Genomic DNA, 13,539 nt, shown 5'->3' on the forward strand with positions numbered 1-13,539 from the left:
TTAGTTCTTTTTAACTGCTGCCCAGTATTTCAGGGAGTAAAATAGTGAAAAAACACTCAAATACCTACAAGATACCAGGCCCGATTCTCCATGCTTCACAAGTGTATCTCATTTCAGCCCTACAGACTGTAATCACTCGAATTCTTTCTGTTTTAAAGATGAAGAAACAACCAGGTCCTACTATACAGCACATGTGTGCGGGCTAAGTCGCTTTAGTCATGTCCGACTCTTTGCAACCCTGGACTTTAGCCCACCAGGCTCTTCTGTCCATGGGATTCTCCAGACAAGAATACTGGAGTGGGTTGCCATGCCCTGCTCCAGGGGATCTTCCGACACAGGGACCGAACCCACGTCTCTTAAGTATCCTGCACTGGCAGGTTCTTTACTGCTAGTGCCACCTGGGAAGCCCTACTATATAGCACAGGGAACTATATTCAATATACCATTATAAACCATAATGGAAAAGAATATTTTTTAAAATGTATATATAGGAATAGCTAAATCAGTTTGCTCTAAAGCAGAAATTAATACAACATTGTAAATCAACTATACTTCAGTTAAAAAATATTGAGAAAAAGATGAAGAAAGTGGTGCCTGGAGAGGATAAATATCTTCTTTTTTTTTTTGGATAAATATCTTAAGTGAGAGAAGGAAGAAGACTGATTTGGACTGAGTCCACATTTTAAACATTTAAACACCTGATTTCTAAGCGCCATCCTAAACAGAACAGTTTAATTCATTGCACTATTGGTGGATATTTGGGATGCTTCCAATTTTTCCCTATTCCATACAATATAACGTGAAATGAACACCCTTGCTCATGCCTCTTTATGTCCACATGGATATGTTTCCTAGGGTGGGTTGTCATGGTGACCATCTGAGTCAAAGGCCATCATATTTTTAACACTGCCAAATCTCCTTCAAAAAGAACTCTCCAGGACTTCCCTGGTAGTCCAGTGACTAAGACTCTGAGCTCCCAATGCAGTGGGCCCAGGTTCTATTCCTGATCAGGGAACTAGATCCCACACGTCATAACTAAAGATCTCACATGCCACAATGAAGATTGAAGGGTCCATGTACCACAACTAAGACCCAGTGCAGCCAAATAAATAAATATTTCCAAGTGACACTCCCAACAATTGGACAGAGCTTCCCTGGTGGCTCAGATGGTAAAGAGTCTGCCTGCAATGTGGGAGACCCGGCTTCAATCCCTGGGTTGGGAAGATCCCCTGGAGAAGGACATGGCAACCCACTCCAGTAATCTTGCCTGGAGAATTCCAAGGACAGAGGAGCCTGGTGGGCTATGGTCCATGGGATCACAAAGAGTTGGACATGACTGAGTGACTCACACACACACACACACACACACACACACACAGACACGACATCCTATTTCCTCCGTGAAGCACAGGATTTGGAGTCACTGAACCTGGCTTTGGAATCTTGCCTTTGCAACACAACTATGGGCAAGTCTTGTGTGTATTTGTAGTTTCATTCTCTCTTCTTTCTCCTTCTCTCTTTTTATGTAATGTTCCATTGTATGAATATTTCACAGTTCATCTCTTCTGCTGCTGATGGTTATTTGGCATGTTTTCAGTGGAGGAGGCTGCTATGAACATGCATGAACATGTCTTTCAGTAGACATCTGTATTCATTCTTCTTGGGTATAAAAATCTAGGAGTGCTGCTGAATCATAAAGGAGGTATATGCTTAACTTTAGCGTGTATTGTCAAATAGTTTTCCAAAGGAATTGTAACCATTTATCAACAGTGTATGAGAGTTCTAGTTGCTCGACATCACTATCAACACTTTATACTGTTTGTCTTTTAAATTCTAACTATTCTGGTAGCACTATGCTCTTTGAATCTTTATATCACCTCTGAGGGGGGTTCCCTGGAGGCTCAGCTGGTAAAGAATCTGCCTGCCAATGCAAGAGACACAAGAGATGCAGGTTCAATCCCTGGGTGGGGAAGATCCCCTGGAGAAGGAAATGGCAACCCACTCCAGTATTTTTGCCTGGAAAATTCCATGGACAGAGGAACCTGGCAGGCTACAGTCCATGAGCTGGACACAGCTGAGTGAGCACACACGCACACGTCACCCCTGAGGGTAGATGTGTGTAGACACTGTTGCTTAGTGACTAAATTCATCAACATCTTCCTCTCTAGGAACCTTTCAGCTAAGGGGTGGGAGGCCTCTAAACAACACAGGAATGAGGTGTCCACACTCTGTGCAGTCAAAAATCCCCATATAACTTTATAGCTGACCCTCTTTAGAACTATGGTCCTACATCCATGGATTCAATCAACAAATAGATCACATAGTACTGTAGCACATATGTTTTGAAAAAAATCTGCATATAAGTGGGCCTGTACAATTAAAACTCATGTTTTTCAAGAATTAACTGTAATTCTGGCCAATGAGACAGAAGAGAATGTTTTCCGGGTAAGACTTTCTTGAGAAAAGAAAGTCTGGCTTTCTTGAGAAAAGAATCAAGTTCATCCTTCTTTCCTTTATTTTCTTTCTTCTTCTGCCAGGACAATGGACATGATGTCATCCATGGAACAGCATCTTCCATGAGGTCACAACATGAGAAAAAGACCAAGAAATTCACAGAAACACTGGCAATGACATTATCAAACCAGTGAAACAACACAAGCAGATCCCTGTTTGGAGACTTCCAATAAGACAAATCCGCTAACCTACTATTGGTCAGGTTTTCTACTACTTGTAACTAAGAGCATGCTCTGGCAATACTTCGACTATCTTCACTTTACAATTGAGGAAACAGGCTCAGATAGTTCAATAGACTTGGCCAGAGGTATGTTACAAGTCCAGATCTTTCTGATTCCAAATCATACGTTTTTTTCCCCGGCTTTCCAGAACCAAAGGAAAGGAAATTTGGCTTAGAAAGGTGTGGCAGTAAATTTTTAGCCAGGCATCTCATTTTGTGAAATAAAATGCTATTTTTTCAGAATTCTTTACAACTGGCTCTGGCCATTTGACTAAGTCTAGCCAGTGAGATGTAAGCTGAGAGATGTTGTGGTGATTTCTGGGATACTGTGGGGTGGAGCATCATACCTTTCTTCTACCTTTTTTTTTCCTTCTGCCTAGAAAGAGAGAAAATCCATTTTCTGGCTGGAATTCAGGTAGTCCTCTTGGACTATGAGATGACCTTAATAATAAATGATGAAAGCCATACTGAGAATGGTGGAGTAGGAAGATAAGTTTCTGGGTTTCTTTCTTTTTCTTTTCTTTTTTTTGGTTTACCACATGGCTTGTAGGATCTCAGTTCCCTGACCAAGAATTGAACCTGCGCCACAGTGGTGAAAGCCTGAAATCCTAACCACCAGGCCACCAGGGAACGCCCCTAAGTTTTTGGGTTTCTTATGACACTGAGAATCATCAACCCTGGACAGTCTAACAATCCTGGACAGTTTACCTCCAAGTTTTATTTAGCTACCTTTATTTTTTCCTTTCTGTTCCATGCAGCTAAATCTAATTCTTGCTGACAAAACAGCATTTAGTTTAGGCATGAGCAGGTGATGCAATTCAGGTTCCTGGGGACATTCATTGCCAAGTATGGGAATGGGAGGGAGAGAGCATACCTAGGAAAGTTTTCCTTTGATCTTCAAAAGCAACAGGAAGAAGAGAAGATCCCTTTCTTCTGCCTCTGAACATTATCTTAGATGTGATATATAGGTCTACAGGCGGGCATGGTCTCTGGTGAGGGTGTGAGGAGCTGGTTTGATGACAGAGCCAAGACTGGAGGACAGCAGAATGGAGGGAGAGGAAGAACCTGGGTCCCTGATGGAAGCACAGGGCTGCCAACTTTGTTAATGTACCCTGGAGCCACCTTGTCTCCAGATTTTTTTCCATAAATAATAGCAATCCTTTTTGTTGCATGCGTGCGTGCTCAATCACTCAGCCGTGTCCAACACTTTATGACCCATATGGACTGTAGCCTGCCAGCCTCCTCTGTCCATGGGATTTTCCTGGCAAGTATACTGGAGTGGGTTGCCATTTCCTTCTCCAGGGGATTTTCCCCACCCAGGGATCCAACTCACATCTCCTGCATTGCAGGCAGATTCTTTAACCACTGAGACATGTGGGAAGCCCACCCCCTTTTTGTTAACCCATTTTATTTGGGCTTTAGGTTATTTGCAGCCAAAATTCTGGCTAATAGGTGTAGGATAATGTCCAGGGTGTGGCCATTAGAATAGGTGGTTGCTACGAAATGGAGGTGGATACTAAAGAGATGACAGGGCTTGGAGAAAAGAGGAAGGATATGGGGCAGGGGCCAAAGTCCTTGGAGAGTGGAAAGGAGGTTGGTAGATAGCAGTAAAGTTGTAGAGATAGAGAGTAAAGGGGAATGTAACTGAATTAGCATGAATTCCCAAAGATCTGGAGCTTTGACATGAAGAGGAAGAGTATAAGTCTGGATAATTCAGACTGTAAGAAACAAAAATGAATTCTAGCTAATTTGACAGAAAACTTGTTTATGAAAAGATCATGGAAAAATTGAGGCAGGACATAGAGGAGCTTCAGGCCAGACATTGACAACAGCCTTCTGTTCATATTTCTTGAGGTAATGGATAAATGGGCTCCAGGTTAGACATTTACGGCCAGCCTCCTGTTTATACTTCAAGATATAAATAACAACAGGAACAGGGAAAATAACTGGGCTTTGTCTCCTATGGACACTTTAAGATAACAGTAATGGCAGTCAGAGAAGGGCTAAGCACTATTTGAGTAAAAGATCAAGAGGTCACATATTTCTCACCCTTGTGATCAGGAAGGTCTTGATTGAACATGTGCAGAAAGGTTCCTTGGGGAGTCAAAAGGGGGAGGGGACATCAGACCGTAATAAGTTGTGTTAACTCCCCCAAAGTCTATTGCACTGAAATCCATCTTCGCTAAAGGATGCGCGCACACATTTGGAAGGGCCCTGAAACAAATCAGCAATGGGGTAAAGCAAATCAAGACAATCGGCCAGAGGAAAGCAAAGGTCTGGAAGACTGCCCCTTATAAATGATTTAAACTTCCCAAAGGTGCGACTTTTTCTCTGAGCTCACTCATGTGTCTCTAGGCATGGACTCTGCTTTTCTAATAAACATGTTTCTTTCCTCTCTACCTCCTGTCTCCTTGTCAAATTTTTTTTCAAAGCAGACAAGAACTATGGCCCAGACTTTCGCTGCTGGCCCTCATAGTGTAGTGGTTAAGATTTGGCACTAACTGCCACGGTCAGGGTTTGATCCCGATCTCACTTCCAGTTGCTGCTCACTGCTATCTCTCTGAAATCAGACCTACAGAATCTTCTGCAGGTAGAGAGAACCAAGCTTGGAGACTACATTTCTAAGGTCAGTGCCCAATGACAGGGGGCAGAATTGGCCCTATGAAGACAATACTGTTGGCAACAGCAAGCAACCCAGACACGACTGCCCCCATAAAGGGTCTCTGTGGACCTGTGAGTATCTGATGGGTGGAGCCTAGGTCACATGACTACGCTCTGGCATTTCTAGTTCCTAGTGTAGCAGCAGAGCTCTGTTTCAGAGGTAGGGGATTTTCCCCAAACAGAGGAAAGGAGTTCAGATGATGGGTAGCTAAAAAGCATGATCAGTACCCATCATTAGAAGCAACAATGGGGAGGGAGCCCTGGGGAATGAAGAAGGTTCTGAGATGCATGTGGTTGTCAGGATATTAGGGGTCTGTGCTTGAGAGAGCCTGAGGGAAGCAGTATCCTCTCTGCAGAGGGGAGACTGTAAAGCTCTTTGTGAAGATTAGAATATCTCCCCTATGTATGCTTCCACCAAGTGTAGTCAACTTTGAGTCACGGCTCCCTAAGTACCCTTGTACAAAGTCCCTGAAGAGAGGGGACATTCTGGAAAAGTCAAGAGTTGTGTTTTGTATGAAAAATAGAGGACAGATTTAGATGGAGGCTGATGTGAGAGGTGACAGGGGTAGGGAGGCCTGGAGCAACAAGTGGTGATGGTGTGGTTGAAGGTGGGAGTGCTGGAGGCGGGACAGGAGTATGCCATGGTGGGAACTGAATTCAGCTCCTGATAGGATGAGAATCTTAGTGCCAGGGCCTGGAGCTGGTGTCTTCACTCTGCCCTAGCCCCCTCCGGTGGCAGAGCCTACAGAGGGCTCCTGACCAATCCTGGCATGCTCTCAGAGAGGTGGTGAAGCTGTCATGAAATCTGTGATGGGGCAACCCGGCCCTGAGCTTGTCATTGGATGTCCCTGTGGGCAGAGTGTCACTATATCCAAGGCATGGTTGCGCTTACCTCCCCGTGTTTGTGTTTATTGCCCCCAAGGAAGTTCCCCAAGCAGGGATTTTAACTAATTTCCTTTTCTATCCCTAGGGATGAGTATCAGGTTGGGAGCTGGAAAATCTAAGGCCTAACCTGACTTGTCTGTTAATTTGCTATGTGATTTTAGACAAATCAATCAACCTCTCTGAGCCTCAATTTCATTATGTCTAAAATATAACTTGGACTTGACTTCTGAGGTCCTCCTAGACTTATTGTCTATGATTCTCTTACTTCTTCTTTCTAACCCCCCTGGTATATATAATTACATTCCATGAGTACATTATATTTTATTATCCCATTGATGGACATCAGGTTGCTTCTACTACTTTGCATTTACAAACAATTCAATTTATGGCACTATACACATCTTCTTCTGCACAAGTGTGAATTTCTGCCAGTAATAGTTTTAGGAATGGAACTGGTGAGTGAAAGGGCATGCACACATTTAATTTTGCAAAGGTGACTCTTGTTCTTGGGCTACCCCAAGGTTTCAAGTGGTAAACAATCTGCCTGCAATGCAGGAGACCTGGGTTCGATTCCTGGGTGGGGAAGATCCCCTGGAGAAGGAAATGGCAACCCATTCCAGTATTCTTGCCTGGAGAATCCCATGGACAGAGGAGCCTGGTGGGCCACAGTCCATGAAGTCGCAAAGAGTAGGACACAACTGAGCAAGCATGCACTATTGTTCCTTACACATTTTAAAGTATGGGAATGAATTATATCACTTAAAAGGAGAAGAGAACAGGTGCCTGAGGACAGAAGCATTTAGATGTCGATAGAACAGTTGGCAGGGCTTCCCAGGAGGAGCTAATGAAAAAGAACCTGCCTACCAGTGCAGGAGATGTAAGAGACACAGATTCAACCCCTGGGTCGGGAAGACCCAGTGGAGGAGGGCATGGCAACTCACTCCAGTATTCTTGCCTGGAGAATCCCCATGGACAGAGGAGCCTGGTGGGCTACAGTCCATAGGGTCGCAAAGAGTCAGACATGACTGAAGTGACTTAGCACAGCACAGAACAGTTGGCAGGAAACTTTGAGATATCACAGGGACTCAGAGACGAAAGTTTTTCATTATCAGTGGAAAATCCACACTGTATTGACATCCCTTGAGAGCTCAAACATGATACAGACAGATAATACTAATGACAACACACAAGAAATGTATCAGATATTTTTCTCTATGCCAACCTAAAATAATAGAAAATATGTATATTGGTTTCAGTCCCCAGTTCCTGGCACAGAGGTCCTAAAACACTTATAATTTCCTAACTGATTAGAGCACTAGGAACATCTTTTTTAATCTAATATTTGGTCTTTGACCATGGTTCCTGACATAGAGTTCCTAAATTCCTTGGAATTCACCAAGTGATCAGAGCATTTTTGTCCTAATGAGTCCACTTTTGGTGGATTCCTGGATAGCTTCAGGAGGAGGGGTGGTCACCAGAAAGATCAAACCAGGATTAGAAGCTTGGAACTTTCAGCCCCACTGTGTATCCTCAGGAAGGGAGGAGGGGTTGGAGGTACAGTTAATGATTGATCACCCTTAACTCGGAGAAGGCAATGGCAACCCCCTCCAGTACTCTTGCCTGGAAAATCTCATGGACAGAGGAGCCTGGTAGGCTGCAGTCCATGGGGTCTCAAAGAGTTGGACACGACTGAATGACTTCACTTTCACTTTTCACTTTCATGCATTGGAGAGGGAAATGGCAACCCACTCCAGTGTTCTTGCCTGGAGAATCCCAGGGACGGTGGAGTCTGGTGGGCTGCCGTCTATGGGGTCGCACAGAGTCGGACACAACTGAAGCGACTTAGCAGCAGCAGCAGCAGCATCCTTAACTATGTGTTGAAGCCTCCGTGTGTGCAAGAGTGCATGCTTGGTTGCTTTAGTTGTGTTGGTGGCCTCGAAAAGAGCAGTTTTAGTGGAAAGGTAGACACAGACGCTAGATTGAAGTATGATAAAGAGTGAAGTTGGGGGACTTTTCTGGTGGCCTAATGGTTAGGATTCTGAGTTTTCACTGCAGTGGCCCAGGTTCAATTCCTGGTTGGGGAAGATCCCAAAAGCTGAGAGATGCAGCCCTCCCTCCCCAAAATGTGAATTTGGGGTAAGAAAGTAGAGACATCAAACTGAGTCAGTTCCTTGAAGAAGATTGGCTGCACAGAGGGGAACAGAGGATAGAAACACAGATGGGACAGATGTAGGGTCAAAGGAGAGCTGCTTGCTTATTTCAATATGGTAAGTTCCAAAACATGTTCATTTGCTGATAGAAAAAGTCAATAAGGAAGGAGAAACTAGTGATACAGGAGAAAGGAAAGAATTAAGAAGGTGAAAGGGATGGGACCCTGAGACCCACAGTACCTATTGAGGGAAAGGTTTTAGATACGGTAAGAGATATTTGTACAGTACAGGTATCCCTCAGTATCGGGAAAGTATGGAGTTCTCTTGACTTCCATTTCCTCAAAAATCTTGAGACAGGGACTTTCCTGATGGTTGAGTGGCTAAGACTCCATGCTCCCAATTCAAGGGGCCCAGGTTCAATCTTTGGTTGGGAACTAGATCCCACATGCCACAACTGAGACCCAGCACAGCCAAATAAATAAACAAGAATAAATATTAAAAAAAAAAAAAAAGGTTGAGACAACATTGCCAACTGAAAGATGAGAGAAGTCTGTGAGAGAAGTTTAAAGGAAAGAATGTACGAAAGAGTTGTCTGACAGTGAGTCAGTAAGGTTGAAACCTCACTGGGGTTTTATAAACTTGACTCTCAAGTAAAACAAACCTTGGAAATTTCCTGGTGGTCCAGTGGTTAAGAATTGGCGCTTTCACTGCTGTGAACCCAGGTTCAATCCCTGGTCAGGGAACTAAGAGCCCAGAAGCCTCAAGGACAAAATAATAATAATAAAATAAAACAAAGCTAAGATGACTGTTTTTCTCCAGTTGTGTTCAACATGGCTGCCAGAGACTGCAATAGATGATGGGGATGAGTTGGGAACTACCCCAGGTGGGGTGGGGCAAGGAGGTTATCACAATGTTGGAGCAGGGAATCCAGGGGGTCCAGGAGGCACATGGATGCAAAAGCGATGGGTAGACGGTGTGTCAGGGCCAATGGATTTGTGGTCTCAGAGAGGTCAAGGATGGAAGGGAGGAGGTGGTAAAGGAAAACTGAGGCTTAGCTTCAGTGTAGAGGTATGACCCTGGGAGACCAAGGTCTCTGAAAGTGAGGCGATCGAGGAAGACTCTGTTGTTGAACTAATGATTCTAGAAGGACAACAGGAGAAGTCAGAAGACAGTCTTTCCACAGGGAAGTAAACAGAAGTCAGAGATGATGAGGAACATTCTTAGGGTCATACAGTGGTCTTGGCATTAAGGCTGGGATATGAAACCAGATCTACTCAACCTCAGAGCCTGGATCAAACCATTATTCTAGGACTTCCCTGGTGGTTCGATGCTTAAGAATCCACCTGCCAAAGTAGGGGACATGGTTCGAACTCTGGTTGGGGAAGATCCCACATGCCTGGGGGCAGCTAACCCCCTATGCCACAACTACTGAAGCCTGCATGCCTTGGAGCCCGAGCTCTGAAACAAGAGGAGCTACCACAATGAGAAACCAACCATCACAGCTAGAGAGTAGCCTCTGCTTGCCACCACTAGAGAAAAGCCCTGCGTGCAGCAATGAAGACCTAGCCCAGTCAAAACAAACAAGCAAACAAACATTATTCAGGTGTTGAATCAGGGAGTTCAGTTTCTGGGCTGGATCCCTGAGTTGCTTTTGTCTCTTTTCTTATAGGCTTGGCCTCTAAGAGGCCACCTCATGCCAACAACCAAATGGATTACCCTAGCCAGCTGCCCCCATCATCTCTGAATCCTGCATTCTGCCCACTGTCGTGGACTTCTCCTCACCTTTAGCCGGCTGTCTCCAGAACTTTTTCTCCCCTGGTAGCTGAGTCTGTGGCCCTAGATCCTATTGTTCATGGTATAATAGTCTGTCCCATAGCTACGCCTTCTTCTGACATGAACTGTAGGAGAAATGCTAGTGATGATGAAAAATAACAGCACCTGTCCCTATTACCTGATCAAGTGTCCACTCTATGCCAAGTTTGGCATGTATCCTCTCACGTGGTCCTCATGACATCCCATCATTGCCCCCATTTTACAGATGAGAGCACTGACACTCAGGGGGATTACATCACTTGTCCAGACCACACAGCTGGGACGTTGCAGAGCTGGAGTCAATACTGAGTATTTCTGTATCTTACAGTCCTTGCCCTTTGCAAATCATGAAAATTAAATTAAGAAAATGGACATGACAGACTTTGTACCAATATAACACAGTCTTATTAAAATAACTTTTCCAAAATAATTCCATGTTTCCTGGCCTCCATCTGCCAAGGCAAGCTAGTATTCCCTGTCAAGTCTCCTCTAAGAAGTCCTCAGAATCTCTAGGGGTGTCTTATCTGCATTCCAGAACTAGTCCTGCCAGTTGCAATGTAACCTCACCATTGCTAACCCTAATTGAGTAGGCACTTACAGTGTTCCTAGCACCTGGACTAGCCCTTAACACGCACGATTTCATACACATGTCCACACACCCCTAAACAAACAAATGAACAAGCGTATATATATTTAAGCATATGTGTGTGTGTGTGTGCTGTGATCAATTGCTCAGTCGTGTCCGACTCTTTGCAACCCTATAGACTGTAGCCTGCCAGGCTCCTCTGTCCATGGGATTCTCTAGGCAAGAATACTGGAGTGGATTGCCATGCCATCCCCTTCTCCTTGGGATCTTCCTGACCCAGGGATCAAACCCGCATCTCTTGGGCCTCCTGCATTGGCAGGTGGATTCTTGACCACTAGCACCACCTGACACGTAAAATATTGCTGCTACTTCACACAGAGAGGTGCTGGGTAGTAACTGTTGGTAGCATCCAGAGCTCAGGGTTGGCGGAGAAAGCTGTAGTGTCTGTGTTCTGCAACTCCAACTCTGGCATCTCTCCTTGGGGGAATTAGAGTTGTTCCGAACGGTACACGGTCCCCAGTGCCTGGTGCTCAGGCTCTCATGGAGATTCTCTGAGCCACCCGACATCCTTTAATAAATTTCTTTTCTGCTCAAACTGAGGAGAGTTTTGAGTTGTTTTATTTTTTTTAATTAATTTTAATTGGAGACTAATTACTTTACAATATTGTGGTAGTTTTTGCCAAACATCGACATGAATCAGCCACGGGATGCACATGTGCCCCCCCCCCCCGTCCTGAACCCCCCTCCCACCTCCCTCCCCACTCCATCCCTCTGGATTGTCCCAGAGTACTGGCTTTGAGTGCCCTGCTTCATGCATCGAACTTGGATATGTAAAATAGAGGTATTTTACATATGGTAATACACATGCTTCAATGCTATTCTCTCAAATCATCCCACCCTCGCCTTCTCCCACAGAGTCCAAAAGTCTGTTCTTTACATCTGTGTTTTCTTTTCACTGTCTTGCATATAGGGTCATCGTTACCATCTTTCTAAATTCCGTATGTATGCGTTAATATACTGTATCTTTGTTTTGTTTTGCGACTAAGGATCTTGACTGATATACACCCTTCAGCAACCCTATCAGGTGTCTGTGCCCCTTGTATTATTTTAAATTTATCTTTGCCTTGTTTAACTAGTTTTTAATTTTTTGAAATCTTATTTCTTTTATGTATTTATTTATTGGCTATGCTGGGTCTTCGTTGCTTTGAGGGCTTTTCTCTAGCTGTGGTCCATGGGTTTCTCATTGCAGTGGCTTCGTTGATTGCGCAGCACGGGCGCTTGGGTGCACAGGCTTCAGTAGCTGCAGCACGTGGGCTCGGTAGTTGTGGCTCCCCGGTTCTAGAGCACAGGCTCAATAGTTGTGGTGCAGGGGCTTAGGTGCCCCACGGCGTATAGGATCTTCCGAGATCAGGGATCAAGCCCTCGTCTCCTGCAATGGCAGGCAGATTCTTTACTACTGAGCCACCAGGGAAGCCCTAATTTATTTTTTAAAGTAATGATTTAGGCACTTGTGAATGTACCATCCCATAACAAACTGCAGAGCCTAGACAATAACTTGCATCTAACCCTATACCCTCCCCCCCACCCAACTCTTTTCCTGACCAGGGTAACCATCCTCTTGAATACTGTGTTCTTCATTCCTTCTGTCTATATTTTTACAAATATTTTTCTTTCTTTATTTGGCTGCACTGGGTCTTTGCTGCAGGACGTGGGATCTTCTGTCTTTGTTCTGGCACATGACATCTCCAGTTGCGTGTGAGCTCTTAGTTGCCCCACATGGGGCATGAGGGAGGCTCCCCTCCCAGCTGATTCTTGCTGCTCCAAAGTAGCCAGTATTCTTACCGCTGTCACCTTATGTTTGTTTTACCTGTTATTAAACATTAAAAAGTACATTTTTTATGATGTGTATTCTTTTTGTCTGACTTCTTTTTTTTTTTTTTTTTTCCAGTGGGTTTTGTCATACATTGATATGAATCAGCCATAGAGTTACACGTATTCCCCATCCCAATCCCCCCTCCCACCTCCCACTCCACCCGATTCCTCTGGGTCTTCCCAGTCCACCAGGCCCGAGCACTTGACTCATGCCTCCCACCTGGGCTGGTGGTCTGTTTCACCCCAGATAATATACATGCTGTTCTTTCGAGACATCCCACCCTCCCCTTCTCCCACAGAGTTCAAAAGTCTGTTCTGTACTTCTGCGTCTCTTCTTCTGCCCTGCATATAGGGCCATCGTTACCATCTTTCTAAATTCCGTATATATGTGTTAGTATGCTGTAATGTTCTTTATCTTTCTGGCTCATCTCACTCTGTATAATGGGCTCCAGTTTCATCCATCTCATTAGAACTGATTCAAATGAATTCTTTTTAACGGCTGAGTAATATTCCATGGTGTATATGTACCACAGCTTCCTTATCCATTCATCTGCTGATGGGCATCTAGGTTGCTTCCATGTCCTGGCTATTATAAACAGTGCTGCGATGAACATTGGGGTGCATGTGTCTCTTTCAGATCTGGATTCCTCAGTGTGTATGCCCAGAAGTGGTATTGCTGGGTCATATGGCAGTTCTATTTCCAGTTTTTTAAGAAATCTCCACACTGTTTTCCATAGTGGCTGTACTAGTTTGCATTCCCACCAACAGTGTAAGAGGGTTCCCTTTTCTCCACACCCTCTCCAGCATTTATTGCTTGTAGACTTTTGGATAGCAGCCAT

The sequence above is a fragment of the Muntiacus reevesi genome, chromosome 2, assembly GCF_963930625.1.
Source record: "Muntiacus reevesi chromosome 2, mMunRee1.1, whole genome shotgun sequence".
Lineage (NCBI taxonomy): Eukaryota > Metazoa > Chordata > Mammalia > Artiodactyla > Cervidae > Muntiacus > Muntiacus reevesi.